This window comes from Petaurus breviceps, unplaced genomic scaffold, assembly GCF_028583685.1.
Source record: "Petaurus breviceps papuanus isolate PSGF00001 unplaced genomic scaffold, PetGlider_PUasm1.0 174, whole genome shotgun sequence".
Classification (NCBI taxonomy): domain Eukaryota; kingdom Metazoa; phylum Chordata; class Mammalia; order Diprotodontia; family Petauridae; genus Petaurus; species Petaurus breviceps.
This window is the reverse complement of record NW_027185761.1, coordinates 72,077,292-72,094,255: the sequence shown is the minus strand read 5'-3', so window position 1 is coordinate 72,094,255 and position 16,964 is coordinate 72,077,292.

Sequence of the window (16,964 nt, the reverse complement as noted above, 5' to 3'; positions counted from 1 at the left end):
CAGTACCTCTGGTCACAGTTTTAATTGGACTAAAATTAGGCTAGACATGGGCAGAGGGATTAGACTTGAGATTTCATTGGTCTCTGGAGCCCCCAGATGGAAAGCTCCCTCCACTGAGACAGGTCAGCACCTTCTCTGTGATTTATAGATTTCAAGGGCTTCCTGGGGTGCTGAGAAATAACAGGTCACAGCTGGGCTCTGTTAGCCCAGAGGTGGGGAACCTGTGGTTCCAATGCCACATGTGTTCCTCTAGGTTCTCAAGTGCAGCCCTTTGAATTAAAGTTCTGTGAAGTTTGGATTCAAAGGGTGTCACTCAAGGACCTAGAGGACCACATGTGGCCTCAAGGCTGTCGGTTCCTCACCCCTGCTTGACCCGTCAGCCTCAGGACCAGTCTGGATCCCATGTCTTCCTGATTCAGAAACCAGCTCCTGTTTCCCAACTGCAACCTGCCTCACAAATTCAGAATTCACTTCCATGTGCCCTGGAAGATGGCCAAAGGAGGGGCTGAGAGCATTAGGACAGAAAGGGAGGCTCAGAGACGTGATTTCCTATGGGAACACGCTAAGATCCACTGGCCCCTGGACCATGTCTCTGCTTTCCTGGATTAAGCAGCTCACAGTGGTCCTCATGTGTTCATTGCCCCCCACGATCACTTCTGCTCAGCCAGTGTCCAAGTCTGCCAAATACATGGGTCCATTCAACCTTCATACTTAATTCCTGTCGCTTTGGGGGCCACACTGAGTGTAAAATCAGTATATTGTGTTGATTCTGCCTCCCCAAATTCTTTGGCATCCTTTGATGCATTTTACTAGCCCAGCTAAGAAGCCTCACACAGGCTCTCATCATCTCTCTCCTGGACTATTGCAGATGCTCCTAACTGTCAGTTACTGGTCTGGCCACATTCAGACTCTCCCCTCCACAGTTCATCCTTTACTCAGCTGCCCAAGGGATTTTCCTAAAGCACAGGTCTGACGGTGTCACTCCAGCTAGGGAGACTCCATTGGCCTCTTTCTGCTTCTAGGAGCAAATGCAAACTCATCTGACATTTCAAACCCTTCCCTATCTGGCCCCAAATGAGCTTGGTAGACTCATGAGACATTGCCCCCTGGACATACTCTGTATTCTGGTTATACTTCCTCTCCCATCTCCAGGACTTTGCGGAGGCTGTTCTCCATCCCTGGATTCATTCGCCATTCCCTTCATCTCCATCTCTCAGAATCTCTAGCTTACTTTTAAAGTTCAATTCAAATGTCACAATCAACCTAAGTTATTTCCCAAAACCCCAACTGATAGTACTTCCCCAAAGTATTTTACATTTATCACACATAGCTACAATGTATCATATATGAATTTACCAAATGTATGTAAAATATCATGTATGTGTGTATGCATACACATATAAATGTGTTTTTACATGTGTTCCATCAGATATAGAAATGCTTACATGGAAATATGTGTGCGTAAGAGTTACATAGGAGTATATAGCAGTATAGGACCAGTTAGATGTACATATGTACATGCATAGACATATGTGTATTATATATGTATGTATATTAAAGCATGTATATGCACATATAACCTTTATATGTGTGTGTATATGTATCATTCTCTATATAGACATATGTGTATGTGTCTAGACAGGCAGATAGATAGATATATGGACACACTTAATCTATGCCAATGTCAGTTCCCCAGTGGAAGATAAGCTCACTGAGGAGAGAGACTTTCATCTGAGCCTCAATATTCTCAGTGTTTTACACAGTTCCTGGAACACAGTAGGTGTAGAGTAAAAAATGCTGAATGAAACTTCAACTTCCCTCTTTGCAGCTTTGCAGCTTTCCCCTCATTACTCATAGCTCCTGTATGTAAGCAGGAAAAAATGTCTGCCCACTCTTCCAGGCAGCTGTTCCTCAAGAATCTCAAGACGGTCCCACATTCCCCCAAAGTGAAGCCTTCTTTTCTCCAGGGCAAGTATCCCCAGCTCATCTATCTGGTTACACAGCCTGAACATGAGACACTTCACCATCCCACACCAACCTCTCTGGATAATTCAGATTATCAAGATTCTTAATCTGTGATGCCCAGGACTGAATGCCCATTCCAGATGTGGCCTACAGGACAGAGGCCTCCCTCATCCTGGAGGCTCTGACTTTCTTAAAGCAGGCAGAATTCCTTCATTCTCTTGTCTGGGCTCTTGTTGAACTGAAGGTCCACCATGACTTTGAAATATTTCTCACTAACATTGGTCTCATGCCTTCCTCTGCCTTGTACTCTCAACCTTGATTTTTCTAATCCCAGTCAAAGACCTTCCCTTGCCCCCAATTTGAGATTGAGGTGTCGATGGGAGATCCACAACATGTGGTTGTGGGAATCCAATTGAGCCATGTCCCATTTCATTGCTGCCCAGCGGCACCAAGCCTTGGAGTCAGGAGAAGCGTGCAAGCCATGTGGCATGAGCTGGCATCCAGTGCAGCCTTGCTGAAGGGCTAGTGTGCATGCTCCCAAGTCTCTCCCTCATTGCTGTCTCCTTATGGTTTTGTCCAGTCCTTCTCCAGGGCTGGGCTTGCATATGGGGGTGTTGCTAATTCCAATGAAATGATTATGGATGCGTGTTTTTAAACACTTGACTTTTTCCTCCTTTCAGTAAATAGGTTTTGTGCCTCTATTGTGTGACGGGTGCATATGTCTGTAATGCATTGCCATAATGGCTGGCATCTACTCACCAGGGCTTCTTGAGCTGATCTCATTTCCCCGCCTGCTAGTGTGTGATCCAGCCGCAAGGACACACTGAACATCCTTTGTGGACATCTCCTTCACCCCCCCCCCCCCACCATCTCCTACCTCGTGTCAGTTTGGGGTAGCTTGCAAGTGTCAGCAGTAGAGTGTGAGCTTCTTGGGGGCAGTTTCATTCTCATCCTGGTATCCCCAGGAGAAGCTGATCATGTTTCTTCCCTGAATGTGCCTCCCACCACTGCACGCAGTAACCAGACATGTCCTGACCAGGCCTGAAACAATGACACTGCTCTCCCCTTATTTCCAAATGCTCCATGTATCTGATTGCAAACTCAGACTGTATTTGTTTTCTTGGCTGACTCCTCTTGAGCTTACATTCTGCCAACACCCCAGAGGGTTTTCAGATAAACTTCTGTCTAGCTCTGCCTCCTCTCTGACTTGGATTTCTGAAGTTGATTTCCTGGATCGAAATGTAAGGCATTCAATTTATCCCTGCTATATGTCATCCTGAGGGATAGTGGATCCCTCTGTCTTCCTGGAGACTAGAGAGAGTTAGCCTGTGACATCCCGCCTGTGCCATATCCTGACTATGGGATGCTGGGCAAATTGCACCCACTGTCCCCACCATCTCCAGTCCTTTTGTAACCTGAAAGCACTCAAACTGCAGGGGTACGAGCCCCCTCCTCCACTACCACCTTTCACAGATTCCCCAAGGGGATATGCACTTGAATACCCTGAGACATTCACAGCATGTTACATGCCTCCCCCTCCCTTTTGGGTTCTAATGCGGCCCATAGCATCAATCCAATTACTGGGAACAGAACATGACCTCTCTTTCTACTTTCTGGTGTCCTCTGTGCCCCTCCTCCACCAAGTACCAAGTACAGGAAAGTCCTCTGAGCCCGCCTTTCTAGGTGTACAGAGTGGGGGGAGGACAGAAAGCACACTGTATTTGTTACTACTCTAGTTAATAGTGTGCACTGACATTGATTAATGATATCAATATATTGTTGTCTTTTTCTTCCTTATTTTTTTCCGGAATTAAGGACCAAGGATAGAACCACATTTTCATGGGAAGAATTAGGTAAAAGGATGTCTTTATTTCGGAAACTCTTTTGATTATAGCGATGACATCTTGCGAATGTTTCACTTGTGTGTGAATAAATATTATTCCTGAAAAATTTCACTAAGTGAATAATGCTCACTTATTCATTCACCTGGCCTTCATAGCCCTTTCCATGCAACCTCATTAATGTTGTATGTGATTTCTTTTTTCTGGGAATTGTTTATTTAGCCTATTTTTTAATGTTGTTGTTTAACATACTTAAGTTCTAATAAACATTGATTCACTTTTTACATTCTTAGTTTTGTTGCCAAGTGTAACCCTGCTTTTAGTAGGATGAGGGCAGTTTGGAAAGGACAGATCCTTGTTGCGTACTTCTTACAGAGAGGTACACATGACTTCTCAGTGGATGAGGGGATGCTGAACATGATACTGCATGTATGGGCATTCTTTAGTTGTAGCTAAGATATGAGGATGGACTTCAGGGACACACAGGGACACAGTCAGCTAAGACGAGAAAGAAGGAATGGAAGATTGGCATCCAGCAAACTTTGGACAACCTCATCATCATGTTTGTTGACTTCCGGGGCTTGTAATTCTGTAGATTATTGAGAGCAGACTTTCTCTGGGTGAGATCCCTTTCTCTCCACATGTATTCCCAAAGTCACTCTACCAAATCTCTAAAAAATTATATTATTTAACCTTATACACATTGTCACACTCAGCCTTCTCTCAGCCAATCAGTATTTACAGTTCCCTCCATGCAAGATCCACAACACTGAGTACTTGACTAATGAGCTTTCATATAGCACAATGTAAACGTAAAAGAAGCAGACTTCCATGAGGCTGGGAACCTATATTTTTTGTCATCTCTTTTTTTTATCTTGGTAATTCAATTTTTTTCTCTGATTTAATTTGCTAATTTTCCATTTTTGTTCTTTCCCCCAAAAATAGCTCTATACTTTTATTATCAATGAAACTGTTCTCTCATTTTCTACTGCACTAAGTACTACTTTTGTGTGTATAATTTCCTTTTTTGTGTTTCCTATTAGTGTGCTTATGTATTAGTTTTCGCCTTTATTCTCTCGTGAATACAAAAATTCGGGGAGATGTTCAATTGCCTCTGAGTGCTACTTCAGTAGCCTCCCATAAATCTGTTCTTTTATCCCAGAGAGGAAAAGAGAGGTGATAAATTATTGTTTAGGCTTTAAGTATGCATTAATGCCCACTTCAGAGCCTTCTGTATGTCTGTATGTGCACATTAATGTATGTTTTATCAGTCTGTGTGTGGTAAAGGAAATGAAGAGCTGCCTAATACCTAATTTCTACTACTTTAGACACAGAGTAACTTTCCTAGAAGGAATCCTGTTTATCCCTTTTGGGAAAACCAAAGCATCAGATTAACATAAACTTTCGATTTTCCATAGGATTCCAAGGTGGAGGCATAATGAGCCAGAGAGGCTGAAAACAGATGATCTCCTTTCTTTTATTGTTCAGTCATTTCAGTTGTGTCTGACTCTTCATGACTCCATTTGGGGTTTTCTTGGTGAAGATGCTGTAGTAATCTCTATTTCCTTCTCCACCTCATTATATAGATGAAGAAACTGAGGCAAAGAGGGTTAAGTGCCTTGCCCAGAGTCACACAGCTGGTAAGGGTCTGAGGATAGATTTGAACTCAGGGAGATGAGTCTTCTAACACCAAGCTCAGCAGCCTACCCACTGGGCCCCCAGCTGCCTATTTCTCTATATTATTTCCATTTTTTAAAACTTCTACTTTAAAAAAAAATTCCTGATTTTTCCCCCATTTCCATTATTCTTCATGTTATTCTGTTCTTGTATAAGGTTCATTTACTTGTCATTGAATTCTTTAAAAACACGTTTTCCATGTAAAATTCTAAACTATTGAGTTTCTTTTATCATCTTCTTATTTTTTTAGTAACATTCAGTTTCTTTTTCATTTTGTCTAATAACTTAATTTTTCCTTTACCTTCTTCAGTTTGTTTGTTACCTATTTCATCTACACATTTATTTTACATGAGGAAACTCTTCCTTGGTTTCTTGTGTCCTTAATGTCTTTGACTCAGTAAGTACATTTTATCTTTCGCGATGTATTTTTTTAAATTTTCCTTTTCTTTGTAAAAATTTTCCTGGTGTTTTTGGACTTTCTTGCTTCATTCATTTTTAAAGATTTATTTTTTCTTATGATTATGTTAGTAGTTTTGATTTTGGATGATATATTCTTTGTGACTGATCAAAGGAAATGTAGTGGTTGTTTCCTTAGTGTCCCCTCAATCCGCCTTCTTCCTGGAAGTCCCCTAACGGTTTAAATGCTTTCGTTTCTTCCAGAACCAGTGGCATGTTGAGGAGAGAGAACCAGGAGTGGAGTCAGGAAGACTTGGGGGCAAGTCCCAACTTTGGTACATACTTACTATGTGACCTCTTATGTGAATCACAGCAAGTCACTTATTCTTTTAGTGAACCAAGAAAACTCAGACTTTTCTCCAATCAGGAAGACCTAAATTCAAATCCAACCTCAGATATTTGCTAGCTTCATGCCTCTGGGAAAGACGCTTCCTCTCTTACTGACTCTGTTTCCTCAACTGTAAAATGGGAGTAATAATAATAGCAACTACCTGTGAGGGTGGAAGTGATGGTCAAACAAGTCTTTGTAAAGTCCTTAGAGCAGCACTTGGCACACAGTAGGCACCATGCACATGCCTAGCCTCTTAATCTTTCCTAGTTTGATGCATTTGCTTTCCCTTCTGTTTGGTTCTGTGGGATTGAGCCAAGAAGTCTGCCTCCCCTCTCATTGCCTTCTAACCCCTGAATTTTTCAGTTAATCAATCATTTATCATTATTATGCACTAACCATATGCCAGGCAAGGGATCAGGGATGCAAAGCAAATGTGGAGCAGCATCTGTCCTCAAAGAATTTACCCTGGAAACAGCGGAAGGAAGAGAGGCCACGTGTACATGTATTCTGCATCGATTTCTTGTTGTTGTTCAGTCGGGAAGACATTTTGTGACCCGTGGAGCACAGAATGCCAATGTTGTTCATGGGCTTTCTAGGAAAGATGTTGGAATATTTTTGCCATTTCCTTCTCCAGTGGATTAAGACAAACAGAGGTTAAGTGACTTGCCCAGGGTCACACAACTAGTAAGTGTCAGACACCAGATTTGAATTCAGGTATACCTGACTCCAAGCCCAGCAATCTATCCACTGAGCCACTCAGCTGCCCCTACATATAGATTACATACAGCAAATAAAGAATGGGTATTTGTGTATACATATATAAGTGGGTATGTGTATGCATATATTCATAAAAACTATGCCAATCTATCTCCATATCTATTGAAGAGAAAATAGTTAAGAGGGAGGGAAGGCTGTAACAATTGGGGGGAAGGGGTCAGGGAATGCCTCATGCAGAAGTGGGAGCTTGACCTGAGTCTTAAAGGAAATGTGATTCCAGGAAGCAGAGGAAAGGATGGCTTATGAGATGAGATGATGGGACAAAAAATTAGGAACTGATCCTTCCTGGTGACTCGTCCTTAGCCTATAGGAAATCAGGATGATTTCCCTGGGGAATGAAATGATCCTTAGAGGAAGGGAAGTTCCCAAGCAGGGCCTCCAAGGAGGCAGCTGATCAGGGAGAAAGGGAGTGCCTACAGAAAATAAGCTGAGTCAAAAGTCTCAGTGGCTGTCTTTTCATTCCTCCCTCCATCCTTGAGGCAGTCTCACCCTTTCCATACAAATGTCCTCATTCTAAACACTGTGATTTTGTGACATCTTTCCCCCTCCAAGTCTGTTTTCCATGTTCATTTAACCTCATTTCACCAATAGAAAATAACTCTGTGCAGGGGTTTTTAAAACCCATGAGATGATTGGTCCATGCCTTTCATCCCACTGAGCAGTTCTGTGCATGTTTCTGTCCCAGCATTTGGTAGCTTTCATTCCTAACCTTGAAGGCCAAAACATCTTCTCAAACTGTCTCCGAAACATGTCATCCTGATTCAGGACCTTCTGGAACAAGGTTGCCTCAGGATGACAAGTGAGTTGTCTAGAGGAAGGAGGGAGGGCTGAGCAGAACCATAGAGCTGGGCAATATTTTCCATCTGCTTCAATACCACTGTGATAGTACAAACCACAGCTGGGGAATCCCTCTGAATCAACCTGAAAATGGGTCACCTTCCTTGGCTTATATCACTGTCATGGGAACCTCCCATGTCCCATGAGAAGGAAAGGTAGCCTGATGCACTGAGAGACACTGAGCCAGGAAGAGTGCAAGCCTTATCTCTGCCATATCGTGACTGGGCAACCCTGGGCAACATCCTGAGACTCAAGGCTGCTGAGAAGGCGCTGGCCTGCATGAGCAGAAGGCTCCCTGTATCCTGAGGGCTCCCTACATCACCTAAATCACAGGTCTATGCCTTATCCCTGTATCGGATCATGAATACAGGGACCTCAGATACCAGACTGGAAACAAGCATCAAAAAAAAAAGGATGATAACTTTTTGGAGGGAAAAAGTGTATTCTCCCATGATGTTCCTTGCATGTGTGCTTTAGGCTTTCAAGATTCAGCTTGTGGAACTTGGCCTCACTTTCTGTCCTTTGCAAAGGACGTTGGCCACTTGATCCATATCCTTTTGAAGGTCATTTTAGATCTCTGGGAGCATGATGGTCTTGATGGACACATTCAGGGAGAGGAGGAAACCTAACAGAATGAGACAATCAGCCCTACACTCAGCAAACCTGGAACCTGGTAGTGCCAGCAGCTCTCTGAAGCCAGACGTGAGGGAGGCTAGAAATCATAAACAAGGCACGAAGGTCCTTGGAATCCTTGTGACTGGCCCCCACGGTGATCTTCTGGAAAGGAAAGAGAAGCATTGCTTTGTCTGCTTGCTGCAGGCCACCCTTCTGCCGGCTGTGCTCGAGAAAACTCAGGCTCCCTATTTGTTCTGCTGACCGGACATTTCTGAAAGAGAAGCACTGTCAGGTAGATCACACTGTTGGAAAAATTGTTGGGACCAAAGTGACTCAACAAACAAAGGTCATCGCATTGACCCTGTACCAATGGCCACCGATGTGGATAATACTCTGGGAATGGGGATTGTGAAAGTGCCCTTTCAAGGCTGCTCATGCCTCCAGCTCAGCCCTGCTGCACCCCTAGTGCAGACAGCTGCTCACCAAGCAGCCAGGACTGCAGCAAGGCCCGCTGATGGTGAACTGTTTGATATGAGAAGGTAGAACAAAGAATGAGGAGGGGAAGCCCATGGAAACTCAGCTGAGCTCCAAAGGGTATGGGGCTCAAGGGACAGTGCACAATATAGAACTCTTGACAACAGGCAGAAGGAAAGGGAGAAATAACAATAAAGGAAAGAGTATAGATCACAAGAAATTAAAAAAATAGAAAAAGAGGAGAGAAGGTGAGAGAGAGAAAAGAGGAGAAAAGGAAAGAGAAACAGGAGAGACAGAGAGGAGAGAGGGAGAGACAGAAAGGAGAGAGAGGAGAGACGGAGACAGAGAAGAGAGAGAGAGACAGAGAGGAGAGAGGGGAGAGATGGAGACAGAGAAGAAAAAGAGACAGAGACAGAGGGGAGAGAGGGAGAGACAGAGAGGAGAGAGGGAGAGACAGAAAGGAGAGAGAGGAGAGACGGAGACAGAGGAGAGAGAGAGAGAGAGAGAGACAGAGAGGAGAGAGAGGAGGGATGGAGACAGAGAAGATAGAGAGACAGAGGGGAGAGAGAGAGAGAGACAAAGACAGAGAAGAGACAGAGACAGAGAGGAGAGAGACAGAGACAGAGACAGAGAGGAGAGAGAGGAGAAAGAGAGAAATTACAACTCTTTTAACTTCATCTCTATGGGAGCAAAAATCAACTTCTATTTGAAAAAGTAACCCTTGCATCTTTGTTAAGGAACATTAGTGCACCCAAGGACAAACTTCGAGGCTCCTACGGCATTCAGCATTTTTCTTGGATACATACAGATGTGGGCATATTTTTCTGCGCATGTACATACATATGTATGCATACATACATGTAGAATCAGATGTACGTGTGGAACTCAGATAAGTGCACCCCTTCCATATCACCTGCAGCCCATTTAATAAAGCCACCTCAAATCTATTAAGTGGTGACTGGCACCCGTTCTGCAACACCAGTGGCCCGAGGGGGCAGCAGAAGGCTCAGGAGGCCCCTGCTCTGCAGAGACAGTTGGAAGCAGGCTCTGGGCTTGCTGGGGCTCACAGGTCTGGAGATAGTCTGGCTGCTGTTTACAAAGTTAGCAGTTGTCTCGGCATTCTCTTCCTCTCTACTCTAGCCAGCCAGGCATATCACCAGGCACAGTGGCGGGTCCTTTACTCATCCCCTTATGATCTTGGGCAAGTCATTTAAATATCCCTGAATTTCAGCCGACTTGGCGGTAAAATGACTGGTTGGCGCTGATACCCTTAAAGCTAGGATTCCAAGCTCTTGTCATAATGGGTATGTATAGTGGTGACCAGAAGGTCCCTTGGCAAGCTCGTTGACCTCCTCATTCTTTGGCCTTCCTGCCTTACTCCAACCTAAACTCACTGCCAGATCTAGGTTCCCAGAGAAGAAAAACCACCACCTGGTTAAGGTCTCTCAAGGTCCTAGGGATAACCTTGTTGCAGAAGGTTATGTTTCTTACTCATTAGTTTTATTGTCAGAACCCCACTGATTCGTTTCCATTGACACAAACCCTGCCAACCACAACAATGACACCATTAGACATTAAATAGGATAATTTAGTTATAGCAAAACAATACTCATATATTGAAGCAAATATAAGAATTCAGAAATTCATAGTACACAAATTAATCTGACTATGCATTGTGATGAAAAAAGGAGGGAGCATTCGGGAAGACAGGACAATTAACAGTGTCAAAAGCTGCATGGAGGTCACAAAGGATGGGGACTGCAAAGGATTGGATTTGGCCATTAAGGGACCTTTGGTAACTTGGGAAAGAGCCACTTCCAATTGTTTATTGTCATTCTCCTCCTCCCCCTCCCCCCTCCCCTCCTCCTCCTCCTCCTCTTCCTCCCCCTCCCCCTCCTCCTCCTCTTCCTCCCCCTCCTCCTCCTCCTCCTTGTCATCAATTCTTCTCACCCAGGTGCTGAGCTTCGTCATTTCTTCTGCCAGAGGATTCTGTCAGTGCACTTTAATGTAGGTACCTGGGGGCAAAACTCGACTATATTGTCCTAGTTTCAGCTCTGCCCAGAAATCTGGTGCCCAGAGAAATGAGAGACTGCCCTATAGCTCTGACTGTCTCCCACCCACTGCCTGTAATTCCACTCTCTGAATGTAGACACAGCACATCTTAATCCCCCTTCCGAATGACAATGTTTCAAACCCCTTGAAAATACCCGTACCATGCCCTCAGCTGTAGTTCTTGCCTTTCTATGCTATACATCCTTAGGTCCTTCAACTAATATTTGTACAGCCTGGGTCTCAAGACCCCTCCCATACTGGGTATCCTCTACTGGACGAACCCCCAGAGAAATTCCAGGAAGTGTCAGCTCTTCAGACACAGGATTAGAGTCTTGCTGGGCAGTGAGGATGACTCCTAGGGATCCTGAAGGCTGCTCTGAGTGTGCCATGGCACTGTCATGATTGGCTTTGTTTTGATCTGTCTAGGGCCCTCCAAGAAAGCTTCTTCTCAGAGATGACCAGATGAGGTCTGAACAGACTTGATGATCTTCCCCTCGGTCCTTGAGAGCTCTGCAGAGAGATGCATTTTAAGGCCTCCCCTCTCCCTGGCCCCTATCTGCTGCCCTCCACAAGGCCTCATGATTGTTCTAAGGCATTGGGATGGCAAACTGTCTCCAGAAAGTATTGGGAAAGAGGATGTGTATCCCTATGCCCTGTTAGTCATTACCAAAGGAAGACCCTCAGCACTTGGTTTAAGCGCTTGTGGTAGCTTTGTTATGTCTATACAGTGGGTTTCCAAACCTATTGAATGAGCTTTTTTTGTTTTTGTTGTTATTGTGATTTATTTGTGTTCCTTAATTGAAACAAAATGGTACAGACTTCTGCTGTGATGGTACCAAGCCTGACAGCCCCATAAAAACAAGGCATCAGCCTTTTCTTTTCTTTTCCTTTTTTTTATGGGGGCTCAGACAACCCGCTTCTCAATCTGATCAAGGGCCTTGTTATCTCAGGCAGGAATCAATCACCAGGTGATAGTTTGGTCCATGCTTTGATTTGTGTCCCTAAGATACTCTGGAAGCCAAAAGAGGCCTTTTCTTGTTACTTTTCCCCTTAAAACCATGGCTGTGCCTCCTGGTTTCTAAGGCCAGCTAAAGAGAAACAGAGTGAGGAACAATGAATTTCTGCCTGGCTATTCGAGGCCATTTTCCGGTTTCAATCCAGAGGAACAGTGGTTGGGCCCCATTTAGGGATATACTGCTCAGGGAAACAATAGTTGCAGAGTTCGAGGATTAGGAAGATATTAATGTAATCATAAACAGGAGTCTGGGTAATTGTTTCAATTATGTTGTATTCAGGGGCTCGAAACCATAAGAGGAAAAAAGCGGATCACTCCTAGGCCTGGCCATAAATCTGGAAAACAAGCGTTCTGGGTTTGAAGGGGCCCTGCTGGAAGAACAATGCAGCTTTCCTCCCAGCTCCTGGAAGCCTTGTGGCCATAGATCTCAAGGTGAAGTTCAAGATGAACGTTTCAATAACCTTGGGAGGGGAGATCAAGTAATCCTATAAAAGGAAGCTTTCTGGATGGGGGATCCTTCACTCTTTGATCAGTGCCCGTCAGAGGGGAACCTTCTCACTTCCACTGGCCCAGGCTGGGGTTGAAAACCACCTTCCCAAGTCAGGTGTCCATGGTTAGTGTATCCAGGATGCTAAACCAGATACCCAATCCAAACTGAGGAAAGACAAAGGATGATTGTGACCACATCAATGCTGCCTTCTCTGCCCTTCTTTGCAGCTCCTCTCTCTCTTTGTCTCTTAGTTCCTTGCTCGGCTAAGCCCTTTAGCAGCTGACAAACAGGTCCTAAAATTTAAGACAATCTGCAAAGGTCAAGCGTAATTTCACTGGAACTCTTCCTGAAAGAAGAACCCAGGCATCTTGCCTAGCAGGGTAGGGGGAAGAGAGTGAAACAAAAGCCCCTGGGAGGGGGGAGCAGTTTTCTCTCTACCTGAATTATTTTGTATCCCCTAGGCCTGCTTGCCAAGGGGCCTTCTGGTCACTTTGGCAGTTGACTGGCTCTGGCAATCACATCTTTGGTATTTCTTCAAAACCAAACATACTAAGTGGGACAGAACAGACTTCACAGTTTCTTAGGCAATCCTCTTAGTCTATGAATTTTTGTTTTCTTGATTATTAAAAACATTTTTTAAAACTCCAAAATTTTCCCATGACTTGACATTCTAAGACCTGGAGTCGTGATAAAGTCAAATGTTTGAAATCTAAAGCGAACAAAAGAAGGTGAAGAAATCAAGAGTGAAAGGGCAGCGATCCAAACTAGGAAGGGAAGTGAAGAGGAAGGTTAACAAAGAGGGAAAACATGATCCATCCCCGGGAAGCCGACTTCTAAATGGAGGGCTCTCCAAGTGAATGTCCAAGCCGAATTGGGAGCTAGAGCTATTGTGATCACGAGAGAGAGAAATCCAATAAAGCTATCAAAGGCCTTCATTATAAAAGGCCTCGTGGTTGGAGGGATTTCAGCTTGTCTGTCTGCGGCTGGGCTGCCTTTGGTCATTGGGATCAGGGTGTTTAAAGAATTGTTTCTCTGGCTACTGCAGTTCCTGGCCCCAACTACAACCATTTTTCAGCATCCTGAGAGGAAGGGACCCAGATTTATTGTCCCTCCCCATTCCTGAAGATAGAAATCTACTGAGAAGAGAACACCGATTATCTCTCCCGCACTCCTCTCCTTGGTGAGTAACCAGATCCTTGCAGTTCCCCCAAAAAACTGTTTCAGGCTGGGCACCCACGATCCAGGCTCTCTCTTGTTCTGTGGCTAGCAATGGATACTTCTTAAAATAAGATAGGGTGTTCCTTTCTTATGCCCCCTGAATTTAAACCCCCTCTTTCAGATAGCATTATGTTTGTTGGCATAATACAGCTGGCACATCAGGACTGGGGAAGTGCCAGGTCAGAGGAATGAAGATCAAATCCCATGACACAGAGAGAAACAATGAAAAGACCTCAAAAGCGGCATCTCAGCTATTGTATTTGGGGACAGAGAGAAAAATGGGGGTGAATTACCATGGATATGTGCACCGTGTGTGAGCAAGAAATGCCCATATTTTTTCCCCTCCATCCATAGATTGTTTTTTTTTGTTTGTTTGTTTCTAAGGAGAATGGCCTTGCCACTGAAAATGATTGACCAAAAAGGATGAAGCAGCAATGGACAGCCAAGATAATTAAGGCAATAGCAAGAGAGAGCCTGGCTGCCCTCTATGAAATCAAGTCATGTGACCCAGTTGGACTCCATCCTTGAGTCCTGAAAAACTGACCAATAACGATGGCAGTGTCAATAACTGTGATATCTGAATGATCTTGGACAACAGGAACACCAGGAGAACTAAGAAGGGTGTTGTGTGTGCCTTAAGACTCTCCCCAGACTAACCCATTCTTCATTCAGTCGCTAAAGAGATATTCCTAAAATGCAAGTCCGATCATGTCACACCCTCTCTCACACATCGCACACATACTCACAGACACACATGCACATGCACACATGTGCACACATACATCATACACACGTGCAGATGCACACACACAGTCACTCAATAAACTCTAGTGACTCCCTGTTGCTTCCACAATTAAATATAAAATGCTCAGTTTGACATTGATAGCGCTTCATAACTTGCTCCTTCTAAGCTGGAACTTTCCTGACACCTTATTCCCCTCTGCACACTCTCTGGTTCAGTGACCTGACCCCATGCACTTCCACAAACAAGACCCTCTATCTCTCGGCTCCGGGCATCGTCTCCAGTGTTCCCTATGCCTGGAATGTTCTCCCTTATTCTCTCTGACCCCTGACCTCCCTGGGATCTTTAAAGTTCAACTGAAATCCTACCTTCTACAGAGAGACAATCCCTCTGCATTCTGGAGCCTTTCCTCTCTTAAGTATTTCCTGTTTATCCTGTATAGAATCTGCTTTGTATATAGTTATTTGCATGCTGTCTCCCCTATTAGATTGCAAGCTCCTCAAGGTCAGACACTGTTTTTACCCCTTTTTGTATCTCCAGCACTTAGCATAGGGCTTGCTTTGTAGTAAGCACTTAAATGTTTTTTTTTTTTTAAATGAATGAATATGCCGGGCACTGCACTAAGGGATTTATTAAAAAAAATGAATTATATTTATAAAAATTATCTCTTTTGATCTTCAAAACAACCATGACAGGTAGGTGCTATTGTTATACCCATTTTATAGTGAGGAAACTGAGGCAAAAATGAGATTTAAGGCTTTGCCAAGATTATACGTAGTAAGTGCCTGAGGGCAGCTTTGATTGACTGTAAATCTTTCTGACTGTAAGCTCTGCTCTGATCACCCTTCCATCTAGTTGGCAAAGATCTAGGAAGAAAAGCTATGATTGTAAAAGGCAAAGTAGTTTCATCAAGAACAGGCTATGTGATGCAATTCATGCCTCACTAGCCGAAGCAATAGCTTCAGGACAAGACCTCAGCAAGACAATTAGCTATTAGTGAAAAATAAAGAATTCCTGGGTATTTAGGGACATTTTAAAATAAGTGAAACACATGAGAATAAAAGTCTACTCCCCACTCCTGGACTACTGCTTTTTGTATGCAGGGACACTCTTTTGCCATTTGTTATATCTCTAGTGCTTAGCACAGTGCCTGAGACATGATAGGCTCTTAATAAATGTTCATTGATTGAAATGTTCATTGTTGATCCCTTACTGTCATTCAGTGTGTTGGACATCACTCTCACTTTTTATCATTTGCAAATCTTACAAGCATCCTATCTACCTCTAAGTCACTAATAAAAATATTTTTCCTCTACACTCTCTCAGAAACATCCTCAATTACCATTGGTTTGTTTCTATGTAGATGACTCATTGTGTGAGTATGAGCTATGTGCATATGTTCATATTTATGTATATATCTATTTATCTACACATTCTTTCATATATAGTATTATTGCCCATAGCCATGTATATGTAATATTTAACACATACACATATATGTTCTCCAGCACTCCCTGGATACATAACCATATATGTACATATACCAATGTATATACCTATAGGTAAAAGCATACACACACACAAGCATGTATACATATGTATATGTGCATATAATATACATGTACATACATGCATGCCTATTTTTCTACTGACCTTGAGTCTCCTATCCTCAATTGACTTTCAAATGGACCTTTCAAACTGGTTGCTCCAGAGACATCTTAAACTCAGCATGTTCTAAGACTAACTTATTATCTTTGTCTCCAAGTCCCCCCCCCTGCCCTTTTCGAAAGTTCCTTATTTTCTTTGAAGGCACCACCATACTTCCAGACTCTTAGGTTCATAACCTCTGCCTCATCCTCAAATCCTCACTCTCCTTTACCTCACATATCCAGGTGCTAAATCTTGTCATTCTACCTTTATGATATTTCTTAATCTGCCACCATGTCTGTATTCCCAAAACCAACGGACAAAGCAAAGGAATTTAATGGGAGAGCATAGTACTAGAAGTAACAGCAGAATACTTTCTACATAACCCAGAGACTCATTCTCTCACAAATGCATCCACCCTTAGTGGGGAAACTGAACATTCGGAGAGGTCATACATACATGGGGAACATGTGTCCAGTGAATCCACATGAAAAGGCCATATTCAAGGAACATATCTGGTCATAGAACATGACTATAGTAACGCACTCCTTCAGGGACACAGACCCATCAATCTTTTCTGGTAATGTCATTATGGGGTTGTCTCCTGGGCCTGTTTCCAGAAAGGCATCACACCCCTTCTTAATCATTAGTAGTTGTTTTCCATTATTCCACTGAAGTCATCATATCTCCAAGTTAATCCCTTGGAAATATCTCCCCCTTTTTAACTGGTCTTCAGCTACTCCACTGTCTTCCAGGATACCTAGTGCTTTGTCAGTCATCTTCTGGGTTTGTGAGAATTAGTAAGCCTCTCCCTTTCAGGAAAGGGC